Below are 15700 nucleotides of genomic sequence, written 5' to 3' on the forward strand. Positions count from 1 at the left end.
GACTCTTCACTTCCATACAGTTCCTTTTTGCCTGCACTCTGGGGATAGGACCCATCTCTAGTTTGAGAGGAGACCTCCTCACCAGACATTCCCTACCCTCCAGTTTCCTGAGCCTTGAGATGGGGCTTACTGGGAAAGGACCACAGGTGAACCTGGTTTCTGAAGAACAGCAGCCTATTTACTATTGACCACTTACATGACACCCAAGAGAAGCATTTCAACCCAGAGACTGCCATAGCTCTCCTTGTACAAGTCAATCAGCTCACCTCCTTAATGCCCATGCTGCCAAAAGGAAGAGGAAAAAATACCCCAACTTTCCTGCCAAAGCTCAGACTGTGTCGGCGCAAAAGCCCTTGGGAAATTCTCCAGGCCCTCCAAACTTTATCTTGGTCCTCAACAATGTATTTTCCTTCTTCACAAATATATTTTCCTTCTGAGTATTTTCTGACTTGCCTGCTCCAGGCACCCACACAGAATGACAATAAGGGAGCACAAAGAGGAGAGTGCAGAACAGGGGCAAGCCTGTTCCAACCTGGAATGAGTGAGGAATGAGCCCTGTAAGCTGGAGTCAAGCTGGATGTTGCAGGCACAACTTCCCTTATAACTTGTTTCTCTCAGTCTGTGGTTCATCACTAGAGATGAGAAACTCTCACACCAAGCCCTCTCCTCAGTCATGAATACCCAGAATGAATACACCAGAGACTCTCTGTGCTAGCAGATGTAATGTGGATATTCCTTGGTTATAGAGGGACTTGCTTTCTGAGCAGACTGAAGTGCAGTGTACCATGGGAAAAGCTCAGGTATTTTTAGATGTGAAAATGCATCAAAACAGTAAACTGGGACAAAGAAAACTAAGCCTGTGTCCAGCAGCATTGCATTTTGAATGCTCTGATGAAGGAATTGTACTAACTGAAGTGTCACTAACTCTGCTCTAGTTGACATGGGCAGATGAATTCCTAACAAGGCTCATCCTCTTTACAAGGGCTCAGTGGTTTCATTGTGCATCAGGTAGACACCTCTGGAAAGGCAGCCTCACTTAATTCAAATAAAAGGTAAAGCACTAAAGCAATATTGCCTATAAAAGTTGATTTTACTCCAGAGCAAAATCTGAGTTGCTTGAGTGTCAAACCAGACCAGGGTCACCCTCAAAACGCCATAGCAGAGGACAGCCATCAATCAGCAAAGCACTTTTAGTTTTCTTCCATACACTTGAAAATAAATTCATGGTAAAGTCCATATTTACTGCACCAATTTTGACCATGCTTATTACTGTACAGGGCAGAGCTGTTATTTACTTTGATGCAATTAAGTCTTGGCAAAAGACAGTTAAACACACTAGAAATTCCATTAAGCACAATGCAGCTGATGTTACCAACTGCACTTCAGAGTCAGTGACATGCTGGGAGACTAATCTGGCTTCAGACACAAGGACTTCATTCAGCTCCTACAAAACTCAATGTGATAAGCACTGGAGCCCACTGAAACAAGGGTGTTCAAGCAATGAAGAAAACCTCACAATAGACAGGAAAATACCTGAAACTCAGTTTTCGAAGACGCTCAGTACTCACTATTCACTTTCTGATGTGGTTGGGGTCAGTGAGAGCTGCCAGCATGGATAACCAAAGGTTTAACTGCGGTGCAAGTTCTCAAAGGGCTGGAGATGCCTTGTTTCAAGGGATTTCCACAGCACATCAATTACCACCAATTCAGGGAAAAGCAGACTGCTGATGGCATCAACTGTTGCCAGCGTAGCTTTCTCCTAGTGAAATGAAATGCTGGGCCACTGATCCCCACAAGGACCCTGGTTTGATTTTAATGCTGAGAAGATTTCACCTTAGAGCCACTGAGCAAGCACATTTGCCCATAGATAACTAGACACACAGGAGATCCCCAATGTACAAGTAATAGCAAAATAACTACATAGCTCATTTTAATTTCGCTGAGTACAGCACAAACAGAGCATGAAGAAACAGGCAGGGTATTGTGCTATTAAAATATACAAAGGGTAGACAAATAGAGAAAATGGAAGAGGAGCAGTAGTGAGACAACCCAGCCTTTGAGAAAACATTTTTAGACCTCTCTAAATTAAAAGAGGTAGAAGAAAACAGAGACCTTGCCCCCTCTCAGTGTCACTTGCACTATAGCAACTGTGAAGTCTCAGACAGAACTGGTATTTCTGCTAAAAAAATAAGAAAATACAGACTGTAGGGTGTCACCCAGGAATGAGGCACTCAGTGTCCTCTGTGCATTTTCCAAACATACACATTTTGCTCCCTAATTCATTCTTTTCAACCGTTACAGCAAGCAATCTCACCCTACAGCGTGCGGATGACATTTTCCTAATGGCTTTTAAAGCAGTAACACCTTGAAAGAGTGCTGAATCCCTGACAGTAAATGCTTTCCTCTAAATTCCCTCAGCTATCTTCTAGCCTTGAAACACCATTAGGTCACTTGGGGATAGACCAATTTAACAATTTTGTTGAGAATGACAGAGATTGCACCAAGGAATTGCAGCTGTTTAGATATTCTTAACTGAGGAGCAGGAAATACAGCTGGGGGGATAGCCTTGCCTCTTCCTGGTCTTATTTCTGCACTTTACTGGAGGTGTTGGGAGCAGAACCAGCAGGAACCACACTGACACAGCCCTGACTGCCGAGCTCCTGCCATCTAAGGGCACCAGTTTGCTCTGGAAAGCATCCTTGCAACGCTACTCAAATTCAGAGCTGTGCAATTTCCTCCACAAACTGCCATTCAGGTCTGTGACTTTCAACCCCATTTCAGACACACATAAAACTGAAATGTGAAATTTCACTGAAATAAAACCTGGAGAGTTGTCCAGCCTTATCTAGGGGTTTTGTGGCCAGTTAGGATGTCCTTGAGGCCCAGCAGCTCATTTTGTCTGGAAGCTCGAGATTAAGCACACCAGATGCTCCAAGCAGCAGCTCTGGATTTCTTTGGGGCCAACACAAACTCAGATGGCACAGAAGTAACAAGAAATCGCATTACCCAGACTATCAGCAAATCAGGGTTCAGATACTTCTGCACAGTGCACAAGGCAGGATGTCCCAGGTACAGACATGTCCCCTTCACACCAGCCCCAATGCAAGTGCAGTGGTGTACTGGCTGCAGCAGTGGCTTACGGGGAATCTCTGCAGGCAGCACCTGCCACTTTCCCTTCCATGTTCCCACCCACACCTCTCCTACCTCCCTGGTGGGAGTCACAGACTGGACAATACCCATTTCACACACGAACATCTTCAACATACAGTAAAGGCTACAGAGCTTCCTATCTGTATTTTTGTGAAGCCTATGCCTAGAATTCATTCAAACTGAATTTGACTTTAAACTGTATGTCTATAAATATCTCCTAGAGGCAGGCAAAGACAACCACTTTTATGTTCTTGCAGCCCTTTTTCCCTCCAGCTTGGTTCATGTAAGCTATCACTTTAGATGTTGCTGTTTCTCTTTTCCCCAACTGTAAATATTTGGTTCCATTTTCACTGCTTCTTGTCCCTTATCTTTGATATCATATAAATAGAAACCTGCACAGTTTCTCCATTTACAAACACACCAAGATTAATTTGCATGCTGAAAGCTTAAATCAAATGCTTAAAACCAGACATGGATAAACCAGTAATCCACTGCTGGGCTGAATTCCAAACAAATAAATAAAATAGATTTCACATCAAAGCAATAAACAATAGCAATGCCAATTACTCAGTTGTATTCCTGCTCTGCAAAGAGGAATGGCATTCAGAATCACAGAATCACCAAGGTTGGAAGAGACCTTAAAGATCATCAAGTCCAACCTGTCACCCAACACCTCATGATCACTAAACCATGAAACTAAGTGCCACGTCCAATCCTCTCTTGAACACCTCCAGGGATGGGGACTCCACCACCTCCCTGGGCAGCACATTCCAATGGCTAACAACTCTCTCTGGGAAGAACTTTCTCCTCACCTCGAGCCTAAACTTCCCCTGGTGCAGCTTGAGACTGTGTCCTCTTGTTCTGGCGCTGGTTGCCTGGGAGGAGAGACCAACCCCCTCCTGGCTACAATCACTTCATCAAAACAATGGAAATAAACTCCAAAATCTCAGGCCCCCAAGCTATCAGCACTCTTTGAACTTTACTCCTTGTCTAGGGTATGTTGGAGTGTTTCCCAAGTACATGGTTCTCTGAAGCATTTGGGGGTCAGAGTTAATTTAAATACTGACATTAATCTGGGTGATTTTCACCTTGTTTCTAATTCACCTGTAACGCAGCAGAATGCCACAACTCATTCTTTTTCTGGGCCGTCAGCTGCACTGCTTTTAAAGTTGACTTTCTGCTGCAAAATATCCATCTTTCTGTGGGGATGGACTGGGAGACTTTTCAGCACTGCCCTAAGCAAGCTGTTAGCAACCCAAGAGTCACCGTGACTCACACACATCCCCACGGCTGAGTCACAGCTACTCCTCTGCTCTACTACTCCCTTCCAAGATCCGAGGGAGGCAATTCACTCTCTAACAGTAATTACGCCCGCCCGGAAAACAGAGAGGCTCAGCATTGCCAATCTGTAGTATTCAAATATTATGAGTCAACCTCCACCCACTCCCCCACCCCCCATGTCATGTGGCTGGCTGAAAGAGTCACGGATAGTTTTAAAAATATGAAGTTTGGGGGATTTTTTTCTTCTTCTTCTCTTCTCTTTTCCACTTTCTGATGGATATTTTTAGCAGGTTTAAAAGCGTGCTTTTCTCTCCCACCTCTTCTCTGCTTTCCTGCAAGCCCAAAGGCAAGATTCTCATGTATTGACTCGATTTGCTGCTTCAGAAGAGACACTTCATAATGCAGCAAGCAAGTTCAGACCACGTCAGGTGGCACCACTGGGCGCAGAGGGTCACCTTCCACAGTCCAGCAGATGCGGTTCAAGTTACGACACCAAAAACCCACTATGGTTTAACATCTTTTGTTCTCCACTCCCTCTCAAGTCTGTGCTAAAGGAACAATGTTTAGCTGCAACAGCTGGGATCATCACTACCTATATCAAGGTTTTGAAGGGGATGAGAAAACTTCTTTCAAGGCCCCAGAAGCAGGAATACATGCTGAGCAATGGTTGTCATCACCCAAATTTTAGGGCTTCCACAGGTACAATCTAACATTTCAGCAACACTTGCTCCTCCTGTACTCTCTGCTTGGGATGGCCACTGCACAGCCAAAACACATTAAAACAGGCTGAACTCAGAAGCCCCATGACCTCCCACACAGTCACTCACATTCAACTGCAGCTACATGAACAGAGATCAGGATCTGCTCCCCTCCCATGTAAAACCCACCTAGCCTGCAGATCCTCACAGATCAGCCTTGCCAATGAGGGCCAAGCGGCCAGATGGGCTTTTTGGCTTACAGCCTCGACTTGTCGCTAATGTTCCAAAGTCAGACCTCAATATTACACATGGTGGTGGTGGTGGTTATTCAGAATTTATCTGTACAAGGGAAGGAGTACCCAAAAAAGCATCTCTGCAGTAGGTGACTGCCTTTTTGAGCACCGACCTTTAGGGCATGCAGAAAGCTTCTTGTAGCCTAGTAATGAAAAATCTTTTTGCTTGCTGCTCTGTAATACCTCCCTCTGTGGCAGAGCTCAAAACAAACCAGTAGTGCCCAGGGCTTCATGAATACTGTAGGCTTGATCTTCTCCTAGGACAATGACTATGTCAGAGAGGTTGCATCCCAGTGGGAGTTTTCAACCCTGCCACTGCACGACTGGGACACAGGTGCTGCGTCTAGGGCTCAGGAAATGGAGCTTTGGTGGGACTTAACACAGGAAATCAGAGGCAAATAGAAGTACAGATAGGGAGCTGCTTCCATTAAAAAGGAAGGAATCCACTATTCCCCCAATGCAGTGTTATTTGTTTTGTAAACAAAGGCAGCATTCTGTAGAATGCTCTTTTTTCTTTCTTCTAGCTCCCACCATTATCTTGAATCACAGCAGAGTAAACATGAAAACTATTTGGTGGACAGTGATATGCTGCTGTCTCAAAACAAATACTGCTCTCCAGCATTCTTTAACCAAGAGCATGTTAGCAATTTTTAGCCCACATCCCCAAGGCATTAATCTTTCTGTCAGGAGGCTACCATAAATCCCAAGCAACCAACAACTTGCTCTCATCAGTGTCAGAAAAAGTCCCTTGAGGCGTTTTACTCCCTGCAGGGAACCCTTTGCATCCTCATCCTAGAAAACCTTGTATCTATTTTTCAGCAGGATCAGTAAAATGGTAACATTGAAACGCTGTAGAACATGAATCAAGCCTCTGGCGGTACTCAGGCTCCACCCAAGGTGCATTAGCATTGCTTGTAGTTCTTCTAAATAATCTAAACAAGTAGTTTTGTTTGTAAGACTTTGAATCCAACCATAAACAACCTCAGCTTTGATGATCCCTCTCAATTTCCCCTATACCCTTCACAGAAGCCTGGGTCTAGGTTGTGACTTGTTGAAATACAAAGCAAAAAAAAGGCATTTCATATTTCAGTGTATTGTTGCTTCCTCTCCACCCCAAGGCATTGCACAAGGAGCAGGGAGGTCTAGCAAGCTCTGATGCCCAATGGGGAAACATGCTGAGACAAAGTTCTTTCTTTGGTGCTGTTCTGCTTATTTAAAATCAAAACAAACCCCAAACAAACAGGAATCTGTTTTCTTTCCAGAAATCCAACGCTGCCTTCCCAGCAAGTGCTATTCCCACTAGCAGCTCTGACTCTTGGCTTTCTCTCAGGCTAAGCACTGGCTTTCTCCCTTTTTACGGTGTCTTTCCTTAATTTTCACCTCTCAAAAATGTGGAAGGATATGGCATCAACCAGTCAAACCAGAGCTGGCAATTAATCTGCAGGAAACCCCTTGTCCATTCATCTCAGCTGCTCATTAGTCTTGCACAGCTCATTGCCTTGGGTACCAGTTTGCTGTTGTTTCATCTATCAGCACACAAAGGAGCACTTAATTGGTCTTTCTATTTACTGTAAATGAAAGAGGTTTAGTGTATCCATCAACTTTAACCAGTGTTGCAAATGAGCACAACACACCCCTTACTAACAGTGTCCATTAATACCTTCAAGTAAAGCTATATTAAGCTCTTCCCTCATTTGGAAAGCATTAACACCACAACCAATAACTGATTTTTAGTTATTAATGCTTCAGTCCCCCTACACAGGGACACAAGCTTTTACAGCAGTTATGAGGGACCTGGATACACCAGAAAGAATACCAGAGATTTTTATTCTGCACAGCATAATATCCAAATGTCAGTTAGCTGCTTGCCTTTGCACAAGGCACTTTGAAAAGATTAAATAGTCAAGAACATGTACCTCGTTTTTTTCTGAGGAAATATGCCACAAAACCTACACAGGAGAACTTCAAGGGTTTTGGGGGGGGGGGGGGGGGGGGTGTTAGGTGTTTTTTTCAACTGAATAAAGTTTTGCTGCTATTCCAAGAAATGCATTAAAGAAAATAAATCATTGTTGGTGTGCAGTTCAGACTGATAGTAAAATACACACTGCTTAGCATTCCAGGCAATAATGTATGACATGAAGTGTGTGAAATGAATATAAGCACCATGTAGAAACCCACAGCATATAAATCAGACAGCAATATTGTGCTCTGCAACTTGCAAACAACTACAAACTCAGAACAGTTCCTCATACACCATGGAAGGAGACATGACCCAGGGAAAATTGTCATCACAGTTGCCAGTTTTGGTTGTCCTTTCAAGCATTTCAGAGCTCCTGGATTCTCCAAGCCTACAATCACATATGCATGTTCTGGAATTCCCTTTATTCAGGTGTCAAAAAGGAAAAATTCACCTGAGTCTGCATCTTCTGCACTCTTCTGGCAAACTCCTAGCTGAAGATAAATTGCCATCAGCCACTTTTCTGGCTGATGCAAACCCCAGGTGCTTGGCCAGTTCAGTTGTTCCCAAGATGTTTGCAAAGGGAAAACTTGGTTTTCCAGGAAAGCACTTCCACCAGTTGTAGCCTTACCACAAGCAAATGCTCTGCCTCTTCTTCAAGAAGAAACTCAAAGCAGTAAATCACTTGCTGTCATAAATAGTGGCCTGCAAGCTAGGCAACAATTGACTTGACTTTCTGTCCTAATTACATACAGCAAGGCAGGTTTGAAGTGCCTTGAAAGGTTGGTGGAAAAACTGAGCTCAAATTTTGATCCCAGAACATGCATGGAAAGGGGGGGAAACAAGAGCAGTGCAGATCAGAGCCCTGCCTGATGCCAGCCTTGAGGGCTGTTTCTTCATTGCCTTTTGCCACATGACCATAATTATCTCAGTAAAATATGGATGCAAGATGCCACCAGGCTGGAATTTTATTTTCTCAGTGTAAAATTACCAAGCAAAGAGACAATTCAAGAATTTCAAATATCTCACTTTCCTGAATACAATTTCTTTTTCCCCTCCTTTTCCAGCATTCTAAAATACCTCCATTAGAATAGAATAGACCAGACCAGGTTGGAAAAGACCTTCAGGATCGTTCAATCCAACCTATCATCCAACACCATGTAATCAACTAAACCATGGCACCAAGCACCCCATCCAGGATCTGCCTCAACACCTCCCGTATGGTGACTCCACCACCACCCTGGACAGCCCATTGTAATGGCCAAACACTCTTCCTCTGAAGAGCTTCTTCCTAACATCCAGCCTAAACCTCCCCTGGCACAGCTTGAGACTATGTCCTCTTGTTCTGGTGCTGGTTGCCTAGGAGAAGAGACCAACCCCTATCTGGCTACAACCTCCCTTCAGGTAGTTGTAGATAGCAATAAGGTCTCCCCTGAGCCTCTTCTTCTCCAGGCTAAGCAACCCCAGCTCCCTCAGCCTCTATTTCCTGAATACATAAATTTCTTTTCTTTCCCTTTTCTCTTTTCAAGAGGGAAAGATCAAATATACTTTGGAAAAAAAAAATATAAGTCTGTAACATAATCAAAACCCAATACAGTTGGAAAAAAAAACTCAGAGCATTAATAAGATTTCCTTGGAAGAAAGAAGTTAGTCTCATGGACAGGGTCATTGCTTCAAATACTTAACAGAACTAAGCTTAATCTGCCATCTCTCCACTTCTGATCTCAGTCCCTTGTTACTCCCAGTGACAGCTGCTGCAAGAAATTGTCATGAAGATACAAAACATGAATCTACATTGATTTTTTTCCCCCCTCTCAATACTAAGAGTATTCTCTCTGGAAGATGGTACAGGAAGACACATGTAGCACCAATAACAGGTTATCCAACATTTAAATGAGAGGCTGCAAATCTGAAGGCCAGATCTTCAGCTGTCAAAAATGAAAGCAAATATATCCATGGTGATTTGCAACAGCCACCAGTCTAGCCCTGTGCAATTAGTCTCAGCAGGGTCTTTATATAAATATTGGATTTTAACTGACTAGAGCTATAATTTGCAATCCAGTTTCGTACAGACACACATATACTTAAGAATAATTTTGTTTCTTTATCTGCTCCCACTTGTCCAACATGGAATCCTTATTATTAGATACAAAATGCTGGGTTTTTTTTACTGAAGAGAAATTTGAAAGCCAGAGCTCTGATTTGATTCATTTGTCAATGCAAAACAAACAAATCAAAGCTCAGATGTCTCGTCAGTGCTCATTTCAAGAAATCACAGAATCAGAATCACCAAGGTTGGAAGAGACCTCAAAGATCAAGTCCAACCTGTCACCACAGACCTCATGACTAAACCATGGCACCAAGTGCCACGTCCAATCCCCTCTTGAACACCTCCAGGGAGGGTGACTCCACCACCTCCCTGGGCATCCCATTCTTTAGCCTCAGGTTTGTATTCCTCCTGTGTGCTTGCTGCACAGGAAAGTTGTCAGTTAAATTACTGGCCTCCATGCTGCCTTTTCTGAAGTTTGTTTGTATGGCTTCGTGGCTGATTTCCTCAGAGACTGAGTCCCTCTCCCAACACAGGAGGAGAGATCTGGTGGTTTGCTTTATTGTGCGTATCATTCACAGCTTAGTTTTCTTCATTCAGTAGATTACTTTAGGAAATAAAAACCTTAAGAGAATGTTTTCCCAGGGAAGACAATTTCTACTAACGCCTCCTCAGCTTTTCTTTTACAAGAGAGACATTAGTACTATGTCATATTTAACAAAGCACTTTGTAAGCATTCATTAATCATGTAGTGCCCCTGAGAGGCACATTATGTAATGTTTAATCTGCTCAGCTGAGGCTGTAAGTACAAGAAACCTCTCAAAATTTTATCAGCTTTACAATAAGAAGGGATGTATTTTAAGCAGAAGCAAGGAACCAGTTGCTTTCTGTCCTCCACATCCCTTCATCACTGTAACTTTTCCCTGTAGACTGTAGCAGAGCCATGCTTATGTTCACAGAAGAGATCCACTTTTTTTTTTGCTTCAAAAAGACACTGCAGGTATTTTTTACACACCAACTTCTGGTTGCCCAAAGGCTGATTTATAGATACAGACAGCTTTCCTCACCAGACACTTCCCAACTCCATAATACATAGATGGGTTGGAGAAAAAGCCTCCAAGCAGCACAGTCCTCCGCAGTGCAGGCTCAGCTCAGAGCTCACCAGCTCAGCACCACTGTTGCTCTGTACCCCCCATTAGTGGGTATTTAATGAGAAGTAGAACTGCTGTGCAGAAAAGGGACATAGGCCACAGGTACCCAGGAGGGGGTGATCTATGAGCTGCCTTTTCTTTTCCCACACTAAACTCTGCAGCAACCCTCTCATTCCCTCCTTATCCTTATGCAGGATTATAAAATCAGAATCATAGATTTGTTAGGGTTGGAAGGGACCTCAAGGACCATCTAATTCCAATCCCCCTGCCATGGGCAGGGACCCCTCACACTAGATCAGGTTGTTCAGAGCCACATCCAGCCTGGCCTTAAAAACCTCCAGGGATGAGGCTTCCAACACCTCCCCAGGCAACCTGTTCCAGTGTCTCACCACCCTCATGGGGAAGAGCTTCTTCCTAACATCTAATCTGAATCTACTCACTTCTATTTTTGCTCAATTCCCCCCAGTCCTATCACCACTTGACACCCTAAAAAGTCCCTCTCCAGCTTTCTTGTAGCCCACTTAAGATACTGGAAGGCCACAATTAGGTCTTGTCAGAGCCTTGCTTTCTCCAGACTGAACAGCCCCAACTCTCTCAGTCTGTCCTCATAGGAGAGATGCTCCAGCCCTCTGATCATCCTTATGGCCCTTCTCTGGACATGCTCCAGCACCTCCAGATCCTTCCTGTACTAGGGGGTCCAGAACTGGGTGCAGTACTCCAGGTGGGGTCTCACCAGAGCAGAGTAGAGGGGGAGAGTCACTTCCCTAGACCTGCTGGCCATGCTTCCCTTGATGCAGCCCAGGATGTGATTGGCTTTCTGGGCTGCAAGTGCACACTGAAAGCTCATGTTGAGTTTCTCAGCCAGTCCTGATTCTGAGGCAACATCAGGCAAACTTTGAAGAAAAAAAAAATCCATTGTCAGGAAACATTAAATGACAAAAAGTGGCACCTGTGAAGTCCAGACATAGGCTTTGCATTGTCTGTATCAAATGAAGTCCAAGAAATAGGATACAATAATTAATATACTGCTTGAAAGGATTGTTACTTAATATTCATGTGTAGTGTTCTGAGGAACAGAATCACTGAAGAGCTCAGAGGAAAAGTATCCTTTGTATTTTTTGGTTTTTATCTGTCTTGTAGATCTACATTGTGAATACAGAAAACAATTTATGCAATGGTATAAAAGCCTCCATAACTATTGATAATTTGAGCGTGAAAACCTCTTTCACTCTCATCCTTGCAATAAGCAGAAAAAAATCCTATATTCACAGAGCCCTTGCTTCCATCACAGTCAATAGATTCCCTGACATAACCTTGACAGAGGAATATAAATGATATTTGTGTATGAACTTGAAGGAAGTCAGTCTTTGACAGCCCCTCTGGAGATGAATCATTTGTACTGTCACAGCCACCTGCATCCACTGGTCCAAGACATACAGAGCTGTTATCAGTCTCATTTAGAAATGGCCCTTCTTTCTTTTCCTGAGATGAATGCAGTAAAGAAATAAAGAAAGCCAGATCACCACAGAACTGCTGGCACCTAAAAATGTCAGCATCTCCTTGGACATAGGCCAGCTCTAATCAAGCTCACTAGCATATACTACTGAATGAGAGTTCAACTCTAAGCCCATAGTAAATCCAAGCTTGTGACAGGGTGGGAAGCACTAAGGTGAAGTTATAGCCAGTTCCTTCCTTCCATACACTTAGCTAGTGTTTGCTGCTCATCCCCCCCACCCCCAAAGAATAAATGGGCAGCCTGGCTCAGAGAGATGTTTCCTAATATATATGCATGTTTGGGGATCAGGCAGCACTTAATTGTTGTACTTTTCCAATCATTAATGAAGAGACACCTATTTGCCTTTTGATTCAAACAGGTCAAATTTAAATCATCCCTAATTTAGAAGTGGACAATTGCCCTCATTCCTTTCTGGAAAAGAGAACACTATTTCTATGCTTTCTTTTCATTGCTTGTATTCCCCCTCCCATCTCCCAGTTATCAACATTTCAGTTCTGCTACATGAGAAGTATCTTTGCCGCTTGTATTTCCTCTATTGCCATGGATCCCTATGCAGGCTTTAAAACTTCCATTTTAACCACCTCACTGTTTCAAAATTGCTTGCTTTGCCGAGTACAAAGCTTTTCCAAACATTCATTTCGTGGGTCTGGACTTGCTTCTTGTATTGCTTTTATTATTAGCTGGTACGTTCAGGCAAAAGCTGAACAATAGAATTAAGCTGTCGAGACAACGGAGCTGTGTATTTAAAGCATGCTATCTGTCCTACCAGCCTTGAACAAAAAAAATAGAGGTGGGGGGAAAAAAAAGTCAGCAGGTTCACACTTGCAAGCTAGTTATAAGGGTTTCAGCAGCTCTCCCTCTTGAAAAGATCTATTTAAATGTTGTATGAGATCTATTTCCTCTCTGGGAATATCTTTGTAGTGTTTCATCTTTCTCTGCAATTAAATAAAGAAAGGGAGAGCTGGCTATACTGCAACCCATTGGAAATTGCATATTCTCAGGCTCCCTGGCAGCTGCTGGCTGGTTTCAGGTTTTCTGACATCACTGGATCTAGCACCTCATTTTTGGTTCTGGGTTTTTTTTTTTTGCTATTATTCAATAAGAAGTTCCAGGAAATAGCTTTGGTTTCGCTAAGCTTCTTGAATTCTTATTGTTCATCCATCAGTGCCCAAATGTGCCCTAGCATGCACACAACATCAGGGAGCTGCTGGCAATTAATAAGTGTGGGAAATGAGACCATCTGAACTCTAATTCCTGTTAACACTGCCACGCAGTAGTGACAGAATCTTTGGGGCAGGCCTGGGAAATGTTTCTACAGCACCAAGGAATCAGTTGACCATTTTGTTTTGAAGACAAATTGGAGGAGGAAGACTGCTTCAAAAGAGTCATAGGAACACTGGCAAAAGGCGAGTCTGGAGTGTCCTCTTTTCAGAGCACATCATGTGAGGTCCTTGGGACCAGACACATCACAGTGCTGACTCACAGTGATGCCACCTTTTCAGAGAAAGAATGATAATGTAGCAATGTACCTAAATATCTCTGCATTGTAGGGGATGTGTGACTAGCCTCTATTCTTTTAACATTAACCATATTTCCCACATTACATTTCAAGCTGTCTTCTTGTTTCAATAATTTATAAGCCTGAAACACAAGATGACCTGGGAAACAAAGGTTAACCTGAGTTTAAAGCAAGAGATGAGTGTTAAATGCTGGACAGTGGAGAAGTGGAATACTATGCCCAAACACACAGATCAGAGGGGCATGGCTGCAGATGCTCAGTTCAGTATAACTGAGAAAATTCTGCACTGGGTAGAAACACTTGTACACAGGGACCACAGGATGATGCTGCAGACAGAGCAGGAGGAAGAGGAGCAGTAGCAGCTTTCTCAGGTGGACACAGCTGCAGAGAGGAAAACCACATGCCAGAGACATCTCTGAAACTGCATTACCCAGAGCCTGCACCCACCAGGTCAGGAGGACTGGCACTCACCCTGCTCTGAGCTGACCTGTACTCTTCACATGATTGCACTGCTGTGAATCAGCAACCTGCTTGAAACCTATAGGCACCGTGCCAGTGAAAACATGGTGTGGCAGGAGAGCAGGGCAAGCACAGGAGGGCAAGATGAGGTTGTGACTCTGCTCCACAGGCAGCCTTCAGGCTGCCCAGCAGAAAAAGCCCAGGGGCTCCCACTGGCTGGGCAATTCTGAATTCCATTTCTGATACTGGCATCAGAGAGGCCCCACAGTGGTATCAGGCATTTGTTTCCATGATCATTGTTGTTTGTTTTTTTTTTGAGAAACACTTTTTCTTCAAAGCACTATACAGCAAGATTTTATAAATTGGGGCTCTGGGACTAAGAGATCTCTGTGGTCATGGTAGCAGTGAGGGAATACAAATGTGTCAGCTTCCTTGAGAACACTTCAGGTACTAGCCAAGGAAGATTTCTGCTGGTGTGCCTGTTTGTTTATTCCCCTTCCCCTCTCCTTTCTTTTTTTATGTAGTTTGCACAGCAGAACAGAGCACAGTGGAACAGAATGATATGATCTGATATAATGTGCTACAATAAGCAGCCTGCAGAGAAAATCTTATCTTTGCTTTAAAAGATCATTTCCAAATTGCAGAAGATGTAGTCATGGATGTGCAGAAGCAGATTAGCCACTGGGACAGAAACCAACCCACCTCCCTTATAAACTCCAAATACAAATACACCTTTCACCATTTCATCTGAGGTGTGTATAGACACACAGAAAAGTCTCACAGCAAACTGGCATACAAGACCTTCTATTAAATACACTGGCACTCAGTAAATAGTATTTCAGGCCATGAAACAAAGGAGGAGAAAACTCAGCAACTAGAATGAGGAAAAACAAGTCCCAAAGCCTGCCTCCTTTGAGCCTTTCCCAAGAGCACCAGGAACAGATTCCATCTCCTGCTTATGGAACACACTGAGCTCAGCAAGGCTCTTTGGAGAACACCACTGCTCTGACATAGAATAGAACAGAATAGACCAGGTTGGAAGAGACCCTTGAGACTGAGTCCAACCTATCATCCAACACTACCTAATCAACTAAACCATGGCACCAAGCACCCCATCCAGTCTCTTCCTAAACACCTGCAGTCATGGTGACTCCACCACCTCCCCAGGCAGCACATTCCAGTGGCCAATCACTATTTCTATGAAGAAATTCTTCCTAACATCCAGCCTAAACCTCCCCTGGTGCAGCTTGAGACTGTCCTCTTGTCCTGGTGCTGGTTATCTGGGAGAAGAGACCAACCCCCACCTGGCTACAACTCCCTCCACGAGCAATGTCTACCTCCCTTGCTTGAGCGACATCACAGAGAAAGCCAGGTGCTGTCACAGGCACTATACTCAGCAGAGGGAGAACATCCCATTACCAGCTGGCCCCATTAATAACAGGCTTGCAGAAGTGAGCCAGGTGTACATGATACCAAAATAAGGAGGAAGCAAAGGCTAATGAAGCTGAGCTGCAAACACAGAGGAGACCCTGCTGAATTTGTGGCTCTCTCCATGGGCAGAACCATTTGGGTTTATTGTTCTCACTCTGATTTCTCACCTCACTCCAAGAGAGCTTGCTCTTACACTGT

Source organism: Melanerpes formicivorus, unplaced genomic scaffold (genome assembly GCF_026170545.1).
Source record: "Melanerpes formicivorus ecotype bairdi unplaced genomic scaffold, bMelFor1.0.p_v2 SCAF_14, whole genome shotgun sequence".
NCBI classification, from domain to species: domain Eukaryota; kingdom Metazoa; phylum Chordata; class Aves; order Piciformes; family Picidae; genus Melanerpes; species Melanerpes formicivorus.